This window comes from Erithacus rubecula (assembly GCF_903797595.1).
Source record: "Erithacus rubecula genome assembly, chromosome: 5".
Lineage (NCBI taxonomy): Eukaryota > Metazoa > Chordata > Aves > Passeriformes > Muscicapidae > Erithacus > Erithacus rubecula.
The window spans coordinates 12,017,545-12,043,291 of NC_136687.1; positions in this window are offsets into that span (position 1 = coordinate 12,017,545).

Consider the following 25,747-nt stretch of genomic DNA (forward strand, 5'->3'; position numbering starts at 1 on the left):
TTTGTTTTTTTTGGTTTTTTTTTTGTTTTTTTTTTTGTTTTGTTTTTTTTTTTGGGGGGGGGGGGTTTTTTTTTTTTGTTTTGTTTTTGGGTTTTTTTGGTTTTTTTTTGGGGGGGGGGGTTGTTTGCTTTTGTTTTTGTTTCTTCCTTTTCTTTAATAGGTTATTAAATATGAGATGGAAGTTACATAGTCTCCAAGAGTGGGGATATGTTTAGGGCCTTCAATACCTCACTGTTATCCCTATTTTTGATTATTCTGCCTGTATTGATGGGAGGTAAAAGCAAATGTCAATTCAATTGATCTGCCAGGAATTTAGCATGTGAACCTAGATAAAGAAACCAAATAGCTCTGCTAATCTGGGCAGTAGAGAATTTCTCTGCTGTTATTCCAAAAGCTTGATTACTTTGCTGTGTGGAAGTGCTGGGCATAAAGCTGATGGAATCAGCTTTCTTGGATCTGCCCTCCAAGACAAGGAAGAGTGAAATACTGCAAATAACAGGGAATATTTTTGCCCTGCAAAATAATCTTTATCAACTATATCCTCAGTCCAACCAAGGATTTTGTCAACCATATCAGTGGGATCTGTGTTAGCTCTCAAGCAAAACTGGAAATTACAAACTGGCAATAAAAACTAAAATAAAGAGTTCCCATTGAAAGAAACTATGGAAAATAGTGCAATTCACTTACAGATAGAAGAAAAAGTCTGTGAAATTCACCACACTTTGCCCTTCCTGAATCTTTGTGTCTGTCTTATCAACAGTATGAAGTTTAAAAGCAAGTGATGGGTTCTGTACCTGGGATGGGGCCACCCTGGTTGTGTGTGTAGACTGGGGAATGAGAGGCTGGAGAGCAGCACTGTGGAAAGGAACCTGGGGGTCTGATCAAGAGAAAATTGAATGTGAATCATCAGTGTCCTGGCAGGCAGGAGGGCCAGCCCTGTCCTGGGGACATCAGGCACAGCATGGCCAGCAGGGCAAGGGCAGCCTCACCTCGAGTGCTGGGGGCAGTTTGGGGTGCCACAATATAAAATAAACATTAAACTGTTAGTGAATGTCCAATATCAGGAACAGGTTTTTCACAACAGGGTGGCTGGACACTGGAACAAATTCCTCAGGGAAGTGGTCACAGCACCAAGCCTGGCACTGTTCCAGGAGCATTTGGACAATACTCTCAGGCCCATAATGTATTTTTGGGGTGTCCTGTGCAGGCCCAGGAATTTGACATAGTGATCCTGATCAATCCCTTCTAACTCAGCATATTCTATGATTCTTCTATCTTTTCCTTCTTTCTCTGTATCCTAATTCTTTGATTTTTTTTTCCACTTGCCCTCTTTCATCTCACAACCTATCTTCCAAGTTACCTCCAGCCAACATTCCTGCATTCCCAAATGTCTCTATGGATGATCTGTGGGCTTTGCTCTGGGTGTTGGCAGTAAAGAAGAATTTTCTCAAATTTTGCTCACTAAGAAGTAGCTCCACACAGCTATTAGAATCTGAGTCAGTTTCTGCTCTTAACTCCCTCCTGGTCTGTGGGCAGTGTTCATACTGAGCAGACCACCAGAATACACTGGAAAAATATCCTGAACTATTAAGCTGCTGAAAGATCAAAACTCTTAATTTTCCGAAACATTTAATTGAATGAATTTAGTTGTTCATAGGGCCATTTTCATACTTACTCAGTCCTCAGAGCAGCAGGCATCAGTTCAGTCTGCATTGTAAATTAGAATAGTTTCACAGCATATGGTCACTTGGAGGAAATAAACTCTTCATTGATAGTCCTGCAGTTGAGTTGAGCTAAATAATGTTAAATTTGACCTTGGTTAGCATTCTGCAAAATGGCTACAAAGAATGAATAAGTTCCAAAAAGACTGGGTTCAAAAGTTACTAGTCAATAGCTGCTACTCTACCTGAAGGCTGTGAAGTTCCTCAGGCTCTATTCTGGGACCTTGTTTGTTTAGTATCTTTATAAATTAGCTGGAAACAGAATGGAGCCCCATCAAATTTGCAGATGACACCAAAACAGAAGGTGCAATTCATAAGCTTGAGGGCCCAATTGCCTTTCAGAACCAGAACCAGACAAAGCCCCAAGTATGTTCTGAATTCAATTATCATCTTGCTTTGCCAGAGTATCCCCGGTCCTCTGCAGCCCGAATGATTCTGGGGTTCCAATGGCATTTTCCCAAAAGGATGTTGATTATAGCTCTGTAAAGGAAAATCAGCAGTGTCATGAGCTGTTTGTCTCACACAGTTCTTGCAGTTGCTTCTCAGGATGATTCAGATGATTCAGCCTGAGAAACTGATACTGAGTGTGATTTCCTAACAGATTTCCTAAGTAGCTGGGGACACAAGCAGCTCTAGTCCAACACTGAACTTACAGCTTTGGTAAGGTGCCTCACTTGATTTTTAAAAAATTATGTTAGAGTTGAGATTGATTATGATGACTAGAAGCTTAATGTCAAATAATTTTAACATGTTGACAAATATGTGTCTTTAAATTGTTATTTCTGTTAATAAATGTGGGCAGGTTTTTTGCCTATGACACAGAACACTGCTATTTGGCAGCCCTTTCTGAATATTTTCAGAATGAGCTTAATAATAGAAAATCAAATAATGCACGAGCAGCTCATAACACTGTGCCATCATTTGGGTAAACAGCTGCTGACATAAATGGCAGAGCAGCTATGAGTTCCTTGCTGTCTACCTGTGATTAGAATTGAGTGAGTAGCAGAAGTTTCAAAGAATATTGATTTGATAATATTCTTTGCTATGTTGTATTCTGTGGATCAGAAGAGTGGAAAGTTCTTTGTGTACTTACTAGCCTGAATAATTTAAAAATAATGCAGCTCTCCTATAATAATAAGCATGCATATTTGCATCTCAGATCCTATTAGAGGCTACTTAGCATATAGAGGAATACCTTATAATAATTAGGAGAAACAATGATGTGAATCTGAAAGAAAAATAATAGTGACAGACAAAGTGTTCAATTTAGGTTCTCTATCCACTTAGGAGAGAATTTGGCTGTGATTTGTGTGTCTGGGGGCTGAACTTTTGATAGCTAGGGCACTTAACTAATGGAACAATTTACACGAGTGTGAAGAATGATTGTCTGTTATCCCAAGACTTACAAAATTAAAAGATATTCTGAAAAGTGCTGTACCACAGAATGCATTAAAATGGTCCAAATAGAGAATGGCTGAGATTCTGCAGGATCAGACAGGCAACCTCTTGCTTTCTATCCTTTGTACTGTACATCAAAATACTTTTGAAAAAGAAATGTACGAGTGCAATGTTCATTATAAATTAATTCTACAGTGAGGTATTTTCCATAGCTACCTCTAAGGGAGAACAAGCATACATTGAGCTAACGTGAGTAAGAAAACATCATAACTCCCACCAAGTTCTATCCAGCTAGTGGATGCTAACCAGAGAAATACCATGTGCTTTTCAAAAGGAAGACAGCCTGAACATTAGGAAGACTTTTATAAGCTTAGGCCAAGAATAATTTAGAATGTGTTGTAAATTTTAAATTTAAATGACTGATGCGTATTATATGAACCTATGATCTGAGCCTACTCCTGTTGTATCAGTACTCTGATTGCAGAAAATGGTTATCTTGCATTTAATGAGTGTTCCCCTTAAATTTACACCAGAGGTCTTTAGCACTGACTGAACATATGTTGTACACAATACTGCTGAAAAGTGTTGGTTCAAATTAGGATGTGTCTTATCCCTGTTTAACACTGGTTTTCAGATGGAAATGTTATGCAGGGACTCATGTCAGAAAAATAAAACTGGTTATGGTGAGCTCAATGGCAAATTGTCCCCAACATGGAGTGGTTCTGAGCCATTACTTTTTTGTTTACAAGCTCATCCCACACCACTATTTTGACAGAGAAAGCATGATGAGGTGTAGGACAAAAGGAGGTCAGGAATGTGGTTATGTACACCTTGGAGTTCAGTTTTATTGCATTTGGGAAGTCTCCTGGTGTCTGCTGAAATGTCTGCCCTGCCTGTTGAAGTTATGGAGTACCATGGTTAGCAGAGGTGCAGCCAAGCAAGGTCTAGTCTGCTAAATCTGACTGTTTTCCCAGGTTTGACCTACAGTTCTGGTTAAAAATCTAATTTCTGTTTTTTGGAACTGCAGAGAAAGAGACTTTTGTGAATAGTATTTTGAGCTGTATTTGTTGATTTTGTTGTGTTTTGGGTTTTTTAGCTTGGTTTTGATTTTGTTTCTTCCTCCAGTGGTCTTGGATGACAAATAATCTTGTGGTTTGGATGGACATCCAGTCCAGTATTTCATCTCTGACACAACTGAGGCACCTTAGATTTAGATCTTTCTAGTACAGGTCTATTTAACAGACCTATGTGGAAAAGATTTTACACTGAATTAAAATAAACAAATTTAAGAAGTTATATGACAAAGAAAGAGGTTTCCTGTTATATAGCTATAGGAAAAACATCTATAGGGAGTTACTAAGTTGCATATAGGCATTTGTCAAGACATCATTTGACATAATGAGACTCATATGCACCATGGATGTTTATTGTAAGTTTTTTAGCTATGCCTTTTGTTTTGCCTGTGGTGCATGCATACAGGGTCTACTAATGGTTTCTGATATAAAACAACAGGGATAGTGACATTCCACTACATTTCAACAGAATTTCAAGGGTCCAAACAATACTGTTTTTCACCTTCTAAAATGTTCTGCTTGTTCATTACATATTTAAGTGACTTAAGTTGGTAGTATTAGCTCAGTATGAATCTAGGAAAAGTGACTTTGGCACATAGATGAGTGTACTTACATGTAGCTGCTGAGACTATAAAAATGATAATATTGGAAAATTTTGAATATTTTTTTTTCAATACATTCCTTATGTTCGTACTAGAGACCAAATATTCAACAAAAAATTTTTGGATGGTTTCTGCAAGTTGAGACAGCTAATTCTGGAGAGGGTACAAAAAATCCCATCATACATTTATGTGAATAATAAATAAAAGGTAATGGTCCATTATCACAAATACACTTTGAGAACAAAGAATGTTTTATTAGGTTTACCTTGTTATGTTATGTTATTATAGCTTTCTTTTGTGAGGGTCATTCAAGCATGTAACCATTGCTGGCTTTATAAAAGATAATAAAGTTTATTAGTATAATAATGGGCAATGAATAATACTTTAGAAATAGCAAATAGGCTGTAAAAAATTGGATAAGGTCAAAACTGTATTATCAAAAGCTATTGTGTCTTCTTTAAAAGAAAAGGGGATTAGCAGTCCAGTCTCCTAATGTGTTTAATGGGTGAAAAAAGTAAAAAAGTTAGACAAGTTGCACTCAATAAAAAAAATATAGAAATGACATTTGGGTTATTATTCTGTAGGGGGTTCCTGGTGACTTTGTTTCTGTGTTTGATGACTTTTTGTCATATCCCTGAAAGTAGTCTAGAAGTTTTTATGTTTTATGGGGACCAGACAAACAACATTTTTGACACACTGAAAATACATTAGTGACTTTCTCTTGAGTGTTTCACATTCTTTCACTTGATTCCTTGCGCAATATGAAGCAAGCACACCATACTAAATGAATGGCATTCTGTAAGACAGGATTCTGTAATTAATTTTTTTTGTTGTGTTGAGGTGACTTTGAAGCCAGTGTTAACTCCATCCAAGAGAGAATTCCATGTTTTTTTAAGAAGTGTCAGGTGCCACAAAGAATGGATTATCCCTCAATTTATTTTTTCCCTGGGAAAGCTTTCATGGAATATGAAAGAGATCTACAGTGGCCAAACTTAGTAAATGAGTATGAGGGGGCAGTAGCAGAATGCATTTTCACTTCTTTACTTCTTGTGAAGTCTCACCTTAGTGATCTGCTCTCAGTAGCTGATCTTGTCCTGTGCTATGGTATCTACCAGATTTCACATATAGGCTAACTGTACCTACTACACTTCCCCTTCTTCAGACATGTCATACTGTGGATGCTTTTTGCAAGAGGCTGTTTAATGGATTTCTTGCACCAGTAGATTTTGCTGTTCTTATTGTGGGCTGTCACTTTGCTGCTGCATACATTGTTCTCTTTTACAGCAGTCAGTTTATGAAATCTCTATCCCATACATGAATAGGAACAGTCATAACTGAAACATTAGCAACAGATGAATACCAAAATCATTACTTTGTTAAAACCATAAAACAGATACTATATACTTTGGAAAACAGAGGGAAGAACAAGGTAACAGCTCCTGACTTCTATCCAAGCTTTACTGTGAAATTGGAAGATCTTGTAGTGGGGGGCCCTGGGGGATGCCAAGGGCAAGTTCAGCAGTTTCTCTTGGCTCAGTTCTTCTCCCAGTATTTAAGTATCTAGCAGTTTATGCCAGATGTGCAGGTGTCCTTAGAGCAGGAGCCTCTTTCACCCTGTTACCATTGTTCCATGCAGCATTTTGACAGTTGAGATCTGTTCTCTCTTTTTCATTACCTAAGGTAGTAGAAGCAAAGTGAGAATTATGTGGCAACTAGAATGTGTTTTATCCTTTTAGGATGAAGATATTTTAATATATTCCAGAACATTTCAGCTATCATAATTGTGTAGAGACTTGATGATTCCTGTTACATAAGGTACTGTATAAAACATCATTAGTGATGTCGACAACTTCAGGGGAATGGTAGTAGAATTCTGTGGTAAAACAATTCTTTTTGATTACTTTCTTTTTCTTATAAGTTTCTCAGCACCAAAAAATAAGTCTGTCCTTCAGCTCTCAGCTTGGATAGCAGTAGCACATCTGCCCCCTTTACTCATCTATTGTATAAATACATTAGATACCATGAGGCACTCAAACAGTGCTCTGTGAAAGATAAGTAGCTGGCTGGTTTGTTGGTTTCAGTTTTGTCTTTTTTGGTTTTTTTTTTTCCCCTTGGCAAAACAAGAGGCTGAAATCTTTTTGGTTTCTTGGACTACAGTTCTGCAATGCCTTGAGATGGAATATCCTGCAGTAGAAGATAATAGCAAGTAAGACAGATGGACATTTGCCTCTGAAGTAGCTGAAATTTGTGGTGAAACTGAGAGTTGACCTCAATAGAGGTATAATTGAAATAATGCAATATGTTCTCATGCTGTAAGCTTTATTTAAATGGGGAAAAAATAAACAAACCCCAAAAGTTCATTGATACAGTAAACTAATTTAATCTTATATTTTAATCTCATTTTGATGAGTACTTCTATTAAAAAGACTGTAGTGGTTTTTTTACTGGTCATGTACCAGTGTTCATAAAAAATGTATGGAAATTATAATGAAAACACAACTAGATTTCAACCTGTTTCATTAGTAGCCCAGCTCTTGGGAACATTTGACCTAGATCTGCCTACTAATACACAAACTTCATAATGATTCAAGACAAATTTTCATAATGAATGATGTTCACTTTTGCACTGAGGCCTTAACACCACCTGTATCCATCTTAAATTCTGTCTTTCTAGACTTAAATAGCATTTGATTCAACTGCTGGTGCCTGTAGCTGTTTCTTTTATATAGAGCTGAATTTTTTTTTATGTGAAGAAAGATAGTGGGATTTTTTTTGTTTAGTTGTGGGATTCCTTTTGTTGTTTTTGTTTGTTTATTTGTGTTTTTATTTCTCTCTTCTGTTTGATAAAGATGCAGTAAACTTTCCATAGTGTGTACCTAGAATTTCTAATAGATGGGGGTTGGGAATAAGAAAATCTTGAACAGATGTTTAGAGATTTGTGTGAACTAAGCTTTTTCAGCCAAATCACATTCACAACTGGAGACAAAAAAACAATTGTGTGGACCTGAATGAATAAACACATATGAATGAATAAACATGCATGGAAACACATGGCAAGGCTGTTCATCACCTATGGAGAGACACTTGTCATGATGGAAATTCCCTCCTGGGTACAGAATTGGGTAGGTGGATGCACTCTAGCTATCCACAGTAGCACTTTGGGAATTAGGTTTAGATGGTAAACACTTTAAAAAGAGCTTATTTAAAATTCTTCTGACTTTCTCGTCTGTGGGAGTAGCACAGTGTCTACAAGCAGGCTGACTGACTGGCAGTCAGGGATAGGCTTGGTAATAAAAATAAAAGATAATGAAAAATTTACAGGTAACTGGCACACAACATAGACCTGGGGGAGGGCCTCTCTTGTGTACTGGCACCAGAATGCTGCTTCATTACTGCAGCATCTGCAGGAGGAGAGTCATTTCAGTGCTGGCATCTTAAAAATGTTTTAATGCATGCCCATGAAAAAAGTGAGTCCAGAGTTAGTGTTCATCTTTCTTCCCATCTCAAAGACTACTTTCAAATTTGATGTCAGTTTCATGGCAGTGGGACTAAGGAATTTCCTAAATGTAATGAGTTCCAAATCAGGAATTTTGAGGGAGATCTGGAGGAAGGCTGGGTATTGTGTACAGCAGTGCTCACTCTGTAGATCTTTGGCTTAGGGAAAGTGGCCCTACAGGGCTATTATTGTGACAATTTCATGAACCACAGGATCCATGATTTATGTTGAAAACTATCATGGGGGATAAATAAGCAATCAAAAACCTGTATCTCAAATAGATGTACATGTCATCAGGGAGAAGAATGAAGATTTAAATAAGGAAAGGTGGTGAATTCTAAGTAAACTCAGAAATAGCTGGAGAGTTGGTGGGATGGAAAGATATGAAGGCTATCTTAGAAATGTGATATACACAATACAGCTATAATTCCACAAGAGATATCAAACAGTTCTAAGTCCAAACAATAGAGAAGAGTAAGCTTGTGCACACAGAAGTGCAATCTTATGAAACAAAAGAACTAGAGACAAATTAATTTTTTTTTCATGTGTATGTTGTCTCACAGATAGTGAGTAGTTTTGCAGTATAATTTGCTGTTGTCTTCATTCTGTTTTCATGGAGGACAAAGACCACACTAAACCCCCTAAAATGGCCTACCAGCCAATTCATTTACTTTACAGTGCTTGCTCACTCTCAAAACAATACACCTGTTCTTGTGTTATAAACTCTCAAGCAAATACTAAAAGCTAATTTCTCCAAAGCTCCAGATCTTCATTAAGAGTGGACCTAAAAAGTTTTGTTTCTTTTGTTAGAATTGTAAAAGAATTGGACAATCTGGGCTGCAAAGGATCCCTGGCAGTCACCTAGCTTTGTTGGAAGCAAATCCTGGTCAGACTTTAGCTTTGTTCATCTATTTTTTGAGTAGTATCTTCAAGGATGGAGATTATGAATCCTTTGTGGACAACCTGGTCTAGTATTTGACCACTCTTCTGGTGGAAGAGTTTTTCCTTACATGTAAATAGAATTTCCAGCCTGTTTCCTTTGTGCCTTTTTCTGTCACTGGGTACTTCAAAAAATTTTGCCTCTGTCCTTTCTGGACCCTTCTATTCAATATTTATGGAGGTTAAGAACTCCCTTTATCCTTCTCAAGATTGAACAAACCCAGTTCTCTTGGCCTCTCCTCATAATTATTGCAGGTCTTTGTCCAAGTTCATGAAGTTTGGACAGATAAGGTGTGACAAAGAAGAAGTGCACTGCAGCCCAAGCTGCCAGGTTTGTCCTGAATTCAACTTTTCCTAAGTGTAACAGAGTTAATTTCCAGCCAAAGCTCAAAAGAAGTACTTCACCCTTTTCCTTGCTGTTATGACATTTCCTTGTCACTGTTTAATTTAATTATATAGACATGACTGAGGTCTGTCCCCAGAACACTAAATGCATGAATTGTTATATTGCCAGAACATTCCCTAGAAGGCCCAGATCAACCTTTATAGTCTCAAATATATGCCATGAACCAGAAGTTATCCTGGGTCAGGAGCCATTATCAATAGCTAGTCAAGACATCATTACACATCTTGGAACAGTGTTTGACAGGAACATGGGCTGCTCCATGCCAGCTGGCCACAGGACTAGTGAATGGTCCCCCACAAAAATAATTTGTGGATGGAGCTGTAATTCTTGACACTGCTAGAGCAATTGAAGGTAGCTTCAACCCAGTGTAAGACATCTCTGCTGAAAAGGCATTGAAAGAGGGTAGTGAACTGGAGCATGTGGGAGTTGAGTGAAATTGAATAGGCAATACCAGGAAACTATACTTTGAAAAGAAGCACATAAATCTTTCTTGAGGATTCTTTTAATGTCCATTTTTTCCACCAGAAAACTCTTTTAAGCTGAGCACGATGCAAGCAAAGGAAAGATAGAAACAGCCAAACATTTAAGAGAATTCATGTTTCAGGGGATTTACACCTTTCAACTCAAACTTTTTTCCCTGTAATTGATTCGTTGTCCACTAGGTTATGTTGTTTTTGCATTTCAGTGTGATTTTATGAAAAACCATGCACATCAGGCTAAGCCTCACTCAGCCACTCGCTCCCTCCCCTACCAGCAGGATCAGGGAGAAAACTGGAAGGGTAAAAGCTGGAAAAGGCACGAGTTGAGATAAAGACAGTTTAATAGGGAAAACAAAAGCCACAAACAAGCAAAGCAAACCAAGGAATTATGTCACTGCTTCCCATGAGCAAGAAGGTGCTCAGCCATCTCCAGAAGGGCAGGGCCACATCACACATAGCCCTGACTTGAGATTACAAAGGCAACCACCCCAAACATCCCCCAGTTCCTTTGATTTCCTCCCACTTTATATACTGAGCATGATGTCACTGGTCTGGAACACCCCCTTGGTCAGTTTGGGCCACCTGTCCTGGCTCTGTCTCCCCCCACCCTCCCATGCACCCCCAGCCTCCTCACCAGTGGAGTGTGAAAAGCAGAAAAGGCCTTGGCTCTGTGTGAGCCCTGCCCAGCAAAACATCTCTATATTATCAGCTCTGTGTTCATTTCAAATCCACACATAGCCCCATACCAGCCACTGTGAAGACAATTGATTCTACCCCAGCTGAAACCAGCAGAAAGCTGAACCCCAGAAAAACTATACAAAATATTCTGGTTAATATACATGTCAAAAATAGTAATTTAAATCAGCAATATATATTGATTGCAGGAATAAATAAAACACAGTTCAGTGGCTGGAGGAGTGTCACACAAAGCTCTTCTCACAGAGGCTGCAGGCTGACAGCACTTTCCTTCTTCAGCTTAATTATTCCTGACATTCTTCCTTCTCTTCCTACTTTTGTACCTACCACAATTTCTGCAGGTGGAGTGAACTGTATCACATGATGATCAGTTAAAACCTTTATCCTGGGTTATTCTTACCCTGGCCAGTTCTCTGATTCACTGCTCAGCTGCACAGATACTGGTATAACTGAGTGGGCAGTGCTGAGATAAGGTATGAGCATGTCATCAGAGGGGGAAAAGGTGAAGCCATTAAAGCAGAGTTACTGTTACAGCAAAAAAATCTGGTAGAATGACAGCCTGAAATGTGGTTCAATGGCAGTTTAAAGCAGTCTGAAGCAGAGCTTACTTGGTTCTAATGTCTTTTTTAAGAGAGAAGAGCTGTAATTCTGCTTGTGGCATAAGTTTATTCTGGTGGCTCACAGTGTGGTCATGCAATGAAGGAAGAGGAATGCTCTGCTTTGGAACAGATGTTATCAGGATATACTCCTGTGGAATTCTGTCTTTTGTCATCAAAACCATCAGGAGGATTTACTGGCTGGTGAAGGACTGGATATATCAGTTTTCCAATCCAAAGGGTTAATACAGTCCTTACTTAAAAGAGGGAAATAAAAAAAACTATCTTCTGTTTCAATCTGAGGTAAGTGTAACCTCTGATTAGATAGATTCAGATCAGTAAAAAGTATTTCAACTACTGAATAAGCTTCTTGTCTTCTCAGTACATTGGTCGAGTTTGTCCTCAGGAGAAATAAGGCTGCATAAGAAATTGCATGTGCAGTTTTAAAAGCTGATATCACAGATGCTAGACAAGAATGAAGTATCTTTCAGTAATCACCCATAACCAGTGAAGGAGAGATAGCAAATCTGATTATGCAGGTAAATAAACCAAGGTACACATCCCAGAAAACTTCTGGCATGTAGTTAGGTCCAGCTGGAAACTAATAGTCTGATAAAATGAAAAGTCTCATTTCCTTCCAGGAAATAAGACTGAGCTTTCTCATTTGTTATCACTGAGCAGGAAGTTTCGAGTGAATTTGAAGCTACAATTAATTTTGCCACTAAAAAATTATGAATGTTTGAGGTAGTGATATCAGAAGCCCATAGGTTCTGATTCTGCAGCAGCCAGCAAACAATCTCACAGGGAAAATTAGATTTTTTGAAAGATTTGGCTCACCAGATGCATTACTAGAGTTGTTTGGTTTCAGCAAATTAGCATTCTCTAAAGGAAAACCATTAATTCAGAACATTGCCAGCTACACTAATTAATGGAACACTGTCTTCAAAGTTAATATTTGCACCTTTAAAGGGAGGTTACCATACCTGAAAGGGTTCAGGAAGGAGCTATAAAAATTAGTCAAAGTCTGAAATATACTACTTATCACAAGAGATTTAAACTCTGACTGACTTGGGAACAAAGGGTTCAAGACAAGTTTTGCTGTAAAGGTATGTACATAAGGAAGAACTCTGAAGCATATGCTTTTTTAAATTTAGCAGATGAAGAAAGCTTTTGGAACACTGAAGTGAGATAAATTCAAACTATAAACATGATGTGACTTTTTTTTAAACGGGCTGAATAATAAATCACTGAGCAGCTTAATTTTCTCCATCATTTATGTTCTATTAACACTGGATCTGTCCTTGATAGATGTTCTTGCACATCCACTAAGGCACTAGAAATACCTCAGAATGAAGGAAGATGTCCCCCTTACCCCACACCCTGTCCCCAAATCCAGCACTGTTCCTAGAATGGGATGTTTACTGTGACAGGACATTTTTGTTGGGCCTGCTCATGTCACAGCTGAGAGCTCTACAAAATTTGTAGATGTTGGAAATCTGTCACCTTAAGTAAGTTTTGCTAATTTACCATAGATGAGGAACTGTCCTTTTTATTTGTGTGTGTTTGCTTCTCTGATGTGCAGCCTTACTAGAAAAAAAATTTGGAAAAGCAACATGCATGAAAAGTACATTTACAGCTGTGTATCAAGTTAGGTGAAAAGATTAAATGGTTGAGAAATGAGAGACCAATGGAAGGAAACTAGTCTTATTTAAACCTCTATTAATATTTTCAGAACTTGCAATCTCTTAATGAAACATCCAGGGAATAAATTAAAATCAATAAGAGAAAGACCACAAAGTAGCAGTAGTCTTTCTAGATAACATTCATCCAGGACACTGCTGCCTGAAACTTACAGGAACACATGGGAATATATGTAGTCAGTGAAAGTGTATTGAAAAACAATAAAGATCCTTAACCAACCTGAAAAGGGAAAGGGTTGCCAATTAGATTCAACTTTTCAAATAGCTTGTTGAATCGGTCTCACTTAGGTTGAAAGCCACCTTTAATACTATTAAGTCGAACCATTAACCCAGCCCTGCCAAGCCCACCACTAAGCCATGTTCCAAAGCATCACATTTTTTGAACACTTAGAGGGAGGATGACTTTGTGCAGCCAATTCCAACACTTGACAACCCTTTCTGTGAGGACATATTTCCTAATATCCAATCCAAACCTACCAGCTATTTTCTGTCATCCAGTTACTTGCTACCTGGGAGAAGAGACCCACCCCCACCTCAGTACGAGTTTCAGGTAGTGCTGGAGAGGGACAAGGTCTCCCTGAACCTACTTCTGTCCTGGCTGAGCACCCCCAGCTCCCTCAGCTGCTCCCACAGGACCTGTGCTCCAGACCCTTCCCCAGCTCTGATCCCTTCTCTGGCCATGCTCCAGCACCTCAATGTCCTTCCTGAATTGAGGGGCCCAGAGCTGGACACAGGATTTGAGGTGTGGCCTGACCAATGCCGAGTGCAGGGTAGCAATCCCTGCCCTGGTCCTGCTGGCCTCACCATTGCTGATATAAAACAGGTGCTACTGCTCACCTGGGCACACCCTGGCTCATGTTCAGCAGCTGCCACCAGCACCCCCAGGTCCTTTTCCACTGGGCACCTTTCCATCCCCTCTGCCCCCAGTCTGTAGCACTGCCTGGGGTTGTTGTGACCCAAGGGCAGGGCCCAGCATTTGGACTGTTTCAACCTCATAAACTTGGCCTTGGCCCATCAATCCAGCTTGTTCAGATCACTTTTCAGAGTCTTTCCACTCTTCAGCAGATCAACACTGCCCAACTTACTGTCATCTGCAAACTGACAGAGGGTGCACTCAGTATGCTTGCCCAGGTTGTCAGTGTTAAACAGGCCTGGCTCAGTGCTGAGCCCTGGGAAACACCACTGGTGACTGGCCCCAGCTGGATTTAACTCCATCCACCACCACTTCCTGAGCTTGGACATGCAGCCAATTTATTACCCAGGAAACAACGTGGCTGTCCAAGTCATAACTAGCCTGCTACTCTAGAATGTTGTGGAAAACTGAGCCAAAGACTTTAGTAAAGTCCTGGCAGACACATTCACAGCCTTTCCCTCATCCACTAAATGGGTCACCTGGTCACAGAAGGAGATAAGTTGGTCAAGAAGGACATGTCTTTCATAAACCAGTGATGGCTGGACCTGATCTCTTTTGCCCTGTTATGGCACTGATCTCTTCCCTGCCCTTCCCTGGCACTGAGGTCAGGATGACAGGGCTGTACGTCCTCAGATCCTCTTTCTGTTCTTACCACTTTTACTGGCCTCCAGTCATCTTGTACCCTCACAGTTAACCAGGACTTCTGGTAATTGATGGGAGTGTCTTGGTGAGCACTACAGCTACTGCATGCAGAAGGTGTGGGTGTGTGCTTCCAGCCCCATGGACTGGTCCAGCCTAAGTGGCAAAGCAGGTCACTGACATTTCCCCTTGGATTGTGGGGATTCCATTCTGCTCAGAGGACTGGACACAGGAGAACAACTGGCCTTGCTATTAGGGACTGAGGCAAAGAAAGCATTAGATATCTCACTGTTTTCCTCATTCTTTGTCATTATATTTTCCCATGCATCCAATAAAGGATGGAGATTGTCTTTAGCTCTCCTTTAGCTGCCAGTGTATTTATAGGAACCTTTGTATTACCTTTTACAGCAGTTGCTGGATTTAGTTCTGTTTGGGCTTTGGTCCTTATAATTTTCTCCCTGCATATCCTCCCAACATCCCTGTAGTTCTCCTGAGTTTTCTGCCCCCTCTTCCAAAAGTCATATACATTTTTTCCCCCTGAGTTCCAGCCAAAGCTCTGTTCAACTAGAGTTTCTTCTTGTGATCCAGAAGATCAATCAGATCTTCTTCCAGCTGATCTTCTTCCCCAAAGCTCATCTTTTGGCACAAGGGGATGGACTGATACTGAAACTTCAAGATTTCCTTCTTGAGGACTGTCCAGAATTCCTAGACCACTTCAACCCACAGGGCTCCCTCCTGATGGAGACTCTCAACCAGCCAGAGGGTCAAAATCTGCCCTCAGGAAGTCTAAGATGGGAGCTCTGCTACTCCCTCTTCTTACTTCTCTGAGGATCAAAAACTATCATTTCATGATTGCCATGGGTTTTTTTTTTTTTTTTTTTGCTTTCAGATTGTCAGATTGAATTATTTTATGTATAATTCTAATAATGATTATTTTATTTTTTTCCCCTTCACTCTCCATTCCTCTTCTGACAAAGATAAGACACTTTTCAGAGCCTTGCATTTCAGACAGATTTTTCACTGGCCATTATGTCTTTCATTTTGTTCTTTCTGTATTTTCAGGATGGTATATCTAAATTTGTAATGTTGCATGTGCTATTTTGTTTGCTGAAGGCGATCATTCTCATGATGAATTTGTATGTGTGGGATGAAAATATGCACATCAGCTTCATCAAGTATTCCATTAAAATTGGACTACAGAACTCAGTGAGACACAGCAAGATGCAGTGGTGAATTTACGTTTAATTGCACAAGTATTTGGATTTAGATGCACAATATGCTTGCAAGCAATCAATTAATTTGATAACTGAAAACCTCTCAGTATTAAAAAAATAAGAAAGAGTCGTTCCTCTCAATATACTTGAAAAAATTATACAGTGAACCTGCTAAAGTGAAAATGGTTTTTCAACTAGTCTGAAGAATATGAGAAGTGGCTGGGAATAGCAATGTTGTTTTATAGAAGTTTCTTGGATTTCAAAATTTGTTGTTATTCCATGTTAGAACTAAAAAGCTTTCAATTTTTTGAGGAGGAAATGGCACTTAAAATGGCATTTAAAACCTGCTTTTTTGGAGTAAGGCAGGTCAGGTTTTCTCTCATTTTCTCAGAACTTGAAACACAGAAACATACAGCTCACAACTTTGTTGAAACATATTTTTCAGCTTTCCGTATTCCTAAAATGTTCTAGCAGCTCTACTATGTAGGTGTTTAGTTAAATGTACCTTTTCTACATGGATATTCCTAGGAGACTTCAAGAAGTCAAAAATTCAGTTTAAAGGCGGGGCCTCACTTCTGCTGTGTGTTTTTCAGAGACTGAACTTGAGAAAAATAACTAAATTTGCAAAGAGAAATAGAATGAAAATAAAATGCAGTGATGACCTAAGGCATCATAAAATTGATTCTTCACTTATAATTATTTTTTCCATTTTGTGTTTGGAAGTTGTTTATTCATCTAGAGTTGATGGAAAGGTAACTGGACTGCAATATGCAGAACTGCTCTTATTTACAGTGACTGAAGTTCACTACACTTCAATGTCCTGTCTGGCTTTGCCTCTCCTTTCTTTCTCTGGGCTCCAATTTTCTTTTTGCTTCATTTCTTCCTCTGCATAACCCAGCTTTTAAGTTGCCTTTGGCCATCTGTATTTTCTTGCATTCCCAAATGTGGCATTCTTCCTGGAAATACTGTATGTTCTGCTTTGACTGCTGGCAGCAAAGAAGACTTTACTCAAATTCTGCTCACTGAAGCACCAGCTCCACACGGCCATCAGGATGTGAGTAAATTTCACTTTGCTGCCAGCACTGAGAGCAAAAGGCTGCATCAAGAGAAAACAACAAAAGCTGTAAGTTCTAAAAGGATCTTGTGGAAAGAATTAGTTCATTTATGTGATGTACCTTACATAATATCAAAAGAAACAGCATAGCTGCTAGGCTATTTGGTTCATGATTCTTCTTATTCTCCATCAGCATTGGAGAAGTTATTGCCCTCACTAACTCATGCCATTTTATTGGCATAAAACAATAGTTTGTAGTATTAGAGCTTTAAAACCTTTTTCTACTATGGTCTGTCTGTGATAAGTTAATTAGTGACTTTGCTTCATTTTTCCTCATGTAAATGAACATAAAAAATAAACATAAATTTAAACATTGATAATATTCAAAATATGCTTAAAGGTTTTTCTATGCTGGGGAACCTGACAGCAGCTTGTATGGATGTGTCAGAAGTGAAACACTCAGCTCAGCTGGCAGCAAAGATCTGTGGTGGCAACATAGGTGGCAGTCTGATGAGCCCTTTAGAGCCCTGGGAAATATTTGTTGATGGAAATCCACCTAACATAGCTACAGGGCTGTCAGTATAGGACTGAATTATGATGCTGATCTACCTGAGTTACAAACAATACATGGAGCTTACAATGCCTTAGACTCCAATGACAAGTGTAATCTCCAATTCTGCCTTATAATCAGGGGCCTTTATTTGGATTAGTCATGTCAAGCAGATGGTATTTTTTTTTGTCCTGTAATTGAATAATTGCAGCTATTTCTGGCAGAAATATGGAACCTCTTTGGCTTAACAGGAAATTTGCTGCCTTGCACACCTACAGCCTTCTTCAACCTAGTCTCCATACAGAATTTGCATAAATTGCAACTGGAAAGTAAACCAAAGCCAAAGCAAACTCTTTTCCCAAACAAGATGAAAATTAATGTAAATATTTTTGTGATGTTAGCTAGTCCCTGTCATGTTAGTGACTCTGTAATGGAGGATACAGTCTGCAACAGGACACTTTGGGAACTGAAGTCATATGGACAGGATAAAAAAATAATTGGCAGAAGGATTCTCTGCAGACTTATGTACAACTTTGGCAGCAGTTTTGCTTCAATTTTCAGCTCACTTTCCCATTCATTGTTTCAAAGCAAGAGAAGAAAAAACCTCTACTCTTGTGTACTCTCAGTGATATAATTCTGCCATGGTGATGGAAGAGAAGAAAACTTGGAGTAGTCTAGCCTAGGAAATGCAGTTCCTGAATTACTTAATAACTGAATGTGTGGGATCTGCAGTATATTTAAATGTAATTCCTTCTTAGCAGTGTAATCTGAGAAACCAAATTTCTAGAATTTTAAAACTGAATCTCTTCAGGATCAGTAGCACACAAATGCATTTCTATAAGTGAAGATGATGAGCCTTAAGAACTAGTTGATGGTGTAAATTATGGTTACTATTCTTAGTACAATAGCTTTTAGAAGACCCTTGCTCTGTCCTTCAATTCAGTAGGATACCACTCAATAAGTCACTGCAGTGAAGGAAAAAATTTTTAGCAAAATCTAAAATGCTAAAATAAATAAGTTTTGAATGAAAAGAAAAAGAACTATCCCTATTTATTTGCAGGGATGAGAGGCACAAGTTCTTCTGAACATTTTAAGAAAAAATTGTCTAAAACCTCTTCCTTCCCTGTATGTAATCCACTGCTGGCATTTAAGCATCTGATGATGTCTAGAGTTTCACAGTGTCTTGGCTGAGTGAAGCATCAGAGTGCCTATGCAGCATCTAAAATTATTAGGAGGATGGATCCTTATAAGGAAGATGGATCCTAACCTGTGGTCATCAGTTCTTAACAACATTAGGAGTCCAAAAGGAACAAAGTGAGTCTTTTGAGTAATTGTGTTTTGTGATTTTGCCTCAAATTCAGTGTTCCTGAATTGGACACTCCAAGCAATCCTCCAAGCAGCAAGGTTCATTGATGTTAGAGAAGGTCAGGAGAAGCTCAGCTCATGTGCTGAGGAACACTTAACTACTTGCTGGGTACACTTAAGAAAGGTACACTTAACAATACCACACTCTGTGACTGACATATAGTACTGTTCTATTGTTTATGAGTCATGTTTGGACTCATAAATCAGTGCTTGGCCCTGGCCAAGAAAAGAATCTTTTGCACAAAGGATGTTGTAATAGATCCGCTTGCACAAGGATTTGTTTGTGGAATCCATAACATAAACTGAAGTGGTGAAAGAAAACAAAAACCCCAAAAGCAAACAGAGGGCTGAGAGGTAATAAAGCTTTCCATCAGTTCCTAGGCATCTAGAATAAGACAAAGAAGGAAAGAGAGCTGTTCCCAGGTGTGCACGCTGTGCTGGTTTCTCAGTGCAGCAGGTACTCCACAGTACTGTCCCAATGGTGATTGTGGTGCTGTCCTGAAACACAGACTCCCCTTCAGCAGTGCCTGCTCCAACAGGGGCACCTGCTGCACCCTGCTTAATACCTCAGGGCTGTGCAGGCAGTGTAATGCAAACCAAAAGCTATAATAAAATGGTAGGAAAAGTGGGAGGCAGAATCTCAGCCTTTGTCAGTTCCAGGAATCTGAGCACCAGGCTTCAGAGTTGGCATCCAGCTTGCTGCCTCCAGAAACCTGCAAGCCTCTGTGGTAGAAAATTTGTCTCAAAGAGTCACTGGAACATAGACAAAGCTGACATTTAGGAGTATCTAAAGGAATCATGGCCTTTTGGCCTTGTTAAATTAACTTGTTCCATGTGTGTCATGCAAGGCCTGTTTTGCAGAAATACCACTGAAACCTTTCCACACGAGTTTAAATAATCAGTAGGTGGACAAGGTACATGCAAGCATTAAGCCCCAATAATGCAAAGAAAGGCACCCATAAATTACCCAAAATAGTGATATATTAGGCAGGAACTATTTATTTTATTTATAAATTAATTGTGAAAATAATGCTTTTGATAGTCTCGATGGCATTAACTTTCTACTTAAATTTCCCTTGAGATTGATCTCTTCTCAGAACCAAATTTGTTTAAAACTTTTGGTCTCTGATGTTTTAAGCTTTTTAGACTTTAAATTTGTTTGGCTAGTGAGAAATAAAATCCTTACTACTGCAAAAGGCTCAAAAACGTGGATAGGGAATCAAAGAAAAATAAATTATTGAATTATTAAACAGGGAAAGCAGTTTACATCATTTATTAGAGGCAGTGGAAAACACTGAAAAACAAAGAATTTTATTCCATGCAAAATGGTATCTGTGTTTTTAGTCTAAGCATTCAAAGATACTGTCTTTAGAATGTTAAATGGTGTGTGAAAGCTGCATTTTTAAAGGGATATCATTTTTGGAAAGCTTTATTAAGTCATGCCTAATATATCTTCTCAAATGCCTAAGCTTTAGCATGCCATGCTTTACTCAATATCATAAATAGGAGCACTTTCACCTATGTAGTTGATTAATGAATCTTAAAGGGAGAGAGTTTTCCTTGAGACTCCAGCTAAACTTTCTTTCTACTGTTTCCTCTCTCTTTTCATGTCCCCAAGCCCATCTCTTTACATATTTCCTATGTTATTATGCTAAATAATTCCTGTTCATCCTCATTACATACTTTTCATATTGAAATGCTTTCCTAAACTACACTGAAAATTGTGATTGTGTCATTAAAAATTATAATAGTGCTATTCTGCCTCCCCCAAAGTCTACTTAACACAACACCAAGAGGGTTCAAAAGAACTCAACCAATGGGTAAGAGAGTAGAGACATTCCAAAAGGCCAGCCCAATGTCTGATGTGAGCAATTGTCAGGAAAGAGATGTTTTGGAGCCTTCTCTTTCCTCTCAGAGACACTTACCAGCCCCATGCCAACTGCTGCTTTATGCTGTGAGTTTCTCCCAACCCTCACCTTGACCCTAATCCTTACCCTGGTGCCACCTGGACCCTGAGAAAAGGTTTTCAGCCATACAGAAGAAGAAATTCTCAATTAAGAATTACATTTATAGTCCAGTGCTTCTTCCAGTTTTTCCCTGCTCCACCTGCATCTGTGCTCCTGTTCTCTTTCCCAACTTTAGCACTACACATTAACACTGTATCTAGGAGGCTGTTTTATTTTGAGCCCATGTCCCAAATCCCTGTCTCATTCCAGCTGCACCTCTAGGTTCTGTCTCTATCACACCTCCTGAGATTACAGGTTAAAGTAACTTGAGTATTTATTGCTGAGTGGTGGAAAAAGCCTAGAGCTGTAACTTGAGTGTGGCTGGGAAGTGACTGCCAAAGCAAGTACTGGATTTCAGGGCTCTCCTGAGAACCCTTTCTTCTTGCCATGCATTGTGTCTTGAGCTAAGGCAAAGCCTCATCCCCTGCACTAGATTTAGGATTCATGCTAAAGTTAGGGTTTGGATTAGGATTGGCATTTGGAGAGAAGGAAAGCCCAGAGCAACACCAAATGGCAGTATGAGGGACCTTCCAGGGGACAGGCACATGGAGGGAGTCAGAAACAGTATGAAAAACATGGAGATGGAAGTTTTATTGATGTCATTATAGTTATTTGGGCTTGCTTTTGAGTTTAGCAAGACCTTTTGTGTAACTGAACATGCATAATATTTTGACTGAAAGATGCATCTTAAGAGGCATTCCTGCTTATGTTGTTTTTGACTGGCAGGTATTCTTGTCTCAGTAGGAGTCTTGTAATAAAACAAACAGGGTGTATATCAATGCATATGCTCCTGACAGAAAAATAGTCAATGTAATGGAAGTAGTTTATATCCCAGAAGTGGTCTCTCTGTCTAAGAAATCCTAGAACATGGCAATGGACATTTTTTATCTTTGCAGAAGCTTTGAAATATTTCTTGTTGCAGTCATCTTGTTTTTCCCCCCACATTTTTTCCTTTATAATCATCTCTCCTATTGAATGTGCATCTAACCAGGAAGAGGTTTTGCAATATAACGAGCTGTAGCACCACCAATAATTAATGCCATTCAACTTTACAGCCGTGATTTTCTATTTTCTTTCATCTTTGGTAGCTATTTACCCCTGTGCAAAGTGAGTACAACACTAACAAATCAGATTGCTTCTCAATTTACATATATACAATGTCATTGCTTAGGAAAACAGTACTTACATGAGTAAATGAACAGTTAAACAGCTGACTTACCATTTGCATCTGCAATCATAATAATGGCTTGCATAAACTAACTGTGCAATTGTACATCTCTTTGTGTGTATGCACCTGCCTTATAGTTCTCTTTACCTCTGTTGCACATATATTTATGAAAATTTAGCAACTAATGCATTTGGGTCTCCATTTCTGTTTTTTATAGCAAAGATGGCACCTCTATCAACACTAATTTTGCAATCACCTAGGGTCATTTATTCAATCAATATATAGTCCAAAATAAAGATACGAGATAAAAGTTTATCACATCTTTTCTCACTGTATTATAAAAAATAATAAAAGGAAAAAGAAAATGAAAGAATTTGTTTGGATTTCTCTCTGCCAGTTACTGAAAAAGATCAATGTATCAGAGAAAGCATAACTAACCAGCAAAATTATACAGTATTGATGGCAAAAGCTTACTCATGAGTGATTTTAAACAGGCAAGATCTTAAACATGCACATTACTGTGCAATGCACTTACATAGCTGGCTAAATGCTGTTTCTTTATTTGGACTTAACAAACACTGCCAGTGGAAGAAGCTGATCCTTTAAGGGGTCTTCAATGTCTCATCTGGGTCTGTTATGCATTGCAAAGCAATTGTCAGGGTGAGTGCTGGGTGCTTACTCTGACTCTAAGCATGCTAAATCAATTTGAAGAGATAAATTATTTTTTTTCCAAAAGCAGTATCCTTGCTTTTGCCTTCCTGTCTGAAAAACAACTGAAATAACACAGCTTTCTGGACTTATGTGGGGATTATATAGTACATTAACTTTGTTCTTATCCTTTGCAACAAGGTGAATTTAATCCTTTTAGGGTGCATACAGGGGATGCTATTTGATCTACTGTATGTTGCTTCATTATTGTTGCTAATAGTAATGCTATCTCTAGAAGGTAGGTATTAGCCTTATGTCTTCTGCATCTCATCTGTCTTTCCCTGTAGGAAAGAAATTTGAAGATCTGTCTCAGATATTTTAATTCCCACAAAAATACACCAAATTAATAATATTCTGATATTATTGTGATTCCAGGCATGTGAGGCACTTTACTAATTAAATTTATATTTTAATAGATCTGGACTTGTAGCACAATTATACAAGCAGAAGTCAAATGTAACACCTGTCAGTCTCTGTTTTGCACATTACTGTTCCAGTAACTTCAGTCAGTGCTGATGTCATCAGTCATAAACATAAAACACTAGTGAATCACAAAATTTCTTCCATATGATAGCATTCCTTTGAACTGCATCTAATTATCTTAACTGTGGTAACAAGATATTACATTTTTCATAAAAAGATTGAAAAACTGAATGCTAATACAATGTATTTTCTTTCTGCAGATGATACTGAATCTGAATCCTACTCGAATGACATCACATACTGCATTCACATTTTGAATAGAGAAACTAATTCCATATGGAGTACACTTACTGCAGATGCCTTCCCATTGAAACTGATACTCTGCATTTACAGTTTTGTGAAATGTTCTAGTTTCAAATTAATTATAAAGGGGAAAAAGAAGTCCATCTATAGGAAAAGCAGCCCGTTGTTATGAAGACTCTCTCCAATATAGCAGCAGCTCCATTTGAACAAGTAATCACTTATTCCTTTAGGGAAACAGCAAATCATGCCAAGATATGTAGCAGGACTCAAGGAAGCTGACAGGACAAACTGAAATGCAGTGGCTGCTTATACAGGTATAAAAGGATTATATAAATGCTTGCAGACATTAAATAGAGTCATGACCAGGCAATTTCCCAACACCTTAGAACACAAGCTGACCACACTTGTTGGGGTTTTTTGCTCCAAGTAAAAAAACCCATAAGGCTCATTCCTTCACATACAAAATGAAGTTATACTGGCATGCTCAGAACACACTGCCAGGAATCAGTGTTGATTAGTGGCTCAGTCAGTGGACTGATATTCAAAAAATCCAGGTCTAAGTCCAAGAAAAATTGATGTCCAGTTATTTAGCATTGTTGGCTCAGTTTCTTCTGTTTCAAGGAGGGAAATAATACTGTTTATCTTATACAGTACCTAAAGTACTCTGAACCCATATGAAAAGCAAGCTATCCATGAGGCTTAGTATTTTTATTGAATCTTTGCATGAATTTTAAAATATTTTTAAATTTTTAATTGTTTTTTTTTAAATCACAAGCACAACAATGCTCACTTGGTAAGAAGGTACTTTTAAAGCAGGGGGATTTAATCCTCCCCAAGATCTCAGCAATACAAATTGGTTATTAACATTAGACTGAAGACTGCTATATGGCATCTGATTTTCCAGATCTCAATTTGTGCAGCTTTCAGCAGGGAAATTCCCTCCTAGGACAGGCATATTGCTTCAACGTGAGGCTTTGCAACTTCTCCACTTTTGGATCTTAAGTCTTTTTTTGTCCAGTTGATATTTGAAAATTGATGCTCTTCAACAATCATTAATCATTTGTAACTTAAAATCTCTCAGCTCCACATAAGTATATTTTTTGTGCTAAAGTATGATGTGCCTCTCAGCATGAAAATGCGATTTCTAGAAGAGTGTAGTAAGAATGCTAATAAAAATAAGCTAGTTCCTATATTTTTTTTAAAAAGCAGTTCAGAATTTTAGAGATCTTTCTTGGTCCTGCTATGACAGTCTGAGAATACAAGATTCTAACTGAGGTAAGAAAGTGTTTCTTGACTCTTTGCATACCTTTGCAAAGGCATTGCATCCCCATTTTCTCTAAATCCTTGCATTAGACAGTAGTTGTACATAGCAAGGAGGTGTCCCCTAAGCTTTCTCTCTCTAATGCTGAACAAACACAGCTTTTTCAGCTTCTCATAAATCCTGTGTTCCAACTCCCTGTCTGTTTCAGTGTCTTATCTCCTGTACTGGTTGCAGCATGACAACATCTTTCTTATCTCAAGTAACCCAAAACTCAATTGCAGTGCTACAGATGCAGTCTCACAAGTGTCAGCTCAACAAGAACTGTCAATTCCCAGGACCTGTTGTCCACACTTGATAACACAATCTGGTATGCAACTGAGCATCTTCTCTGCAAGGGCAAATTTTTGTTCCATTTTCATGTTCGTGTTGTTTATCACAGAACTGAAGTTTAATGAGCCAAACTCACATGAACTGCAGATTTATTTCAACATTAAGAAAAACAACAAGACCAACTCCATGACAAAAAACCCCTACACAATAACCTTTGGCAAGCTCTAGATTGCAGGGTGGCTACTGTATGGGTGTTGCATGTTACCTCGCTCTTTGCAGACCTTTTGAGATCAATGGGAAGTACATGCTGTGTTTTAAACCAACAGATGAAATTTGGAGTAGCTGAGAGGTTGTGTTTCACGATTCATGTATTGGTAATCTCAGGATAAAATGTCATCTGTTTGTTCATGTCAGCTGCTCAAGAATAACTGAATCAGAATCTCTGGGTTAGTCAGTCCAACATGGTATTCTATTCCTGACCACAGCACTGACAAGTTCAATCCCGAGATGCAAACTGAAACAGAAAACCTGAGATGCTACAACACCACACAAATATTTTTAGCCCTGGATTTTACAGAACTGCTCAAGCACTTACGACATGAAAATGTCAATTTTTAAGTCAAGCCTGAAGCTGAGAGTTGATCTTGACATAACTCAAGGAATTGGGCAACCAGCAATAAATTTAGGTTATAGAATGCCAAACTGTA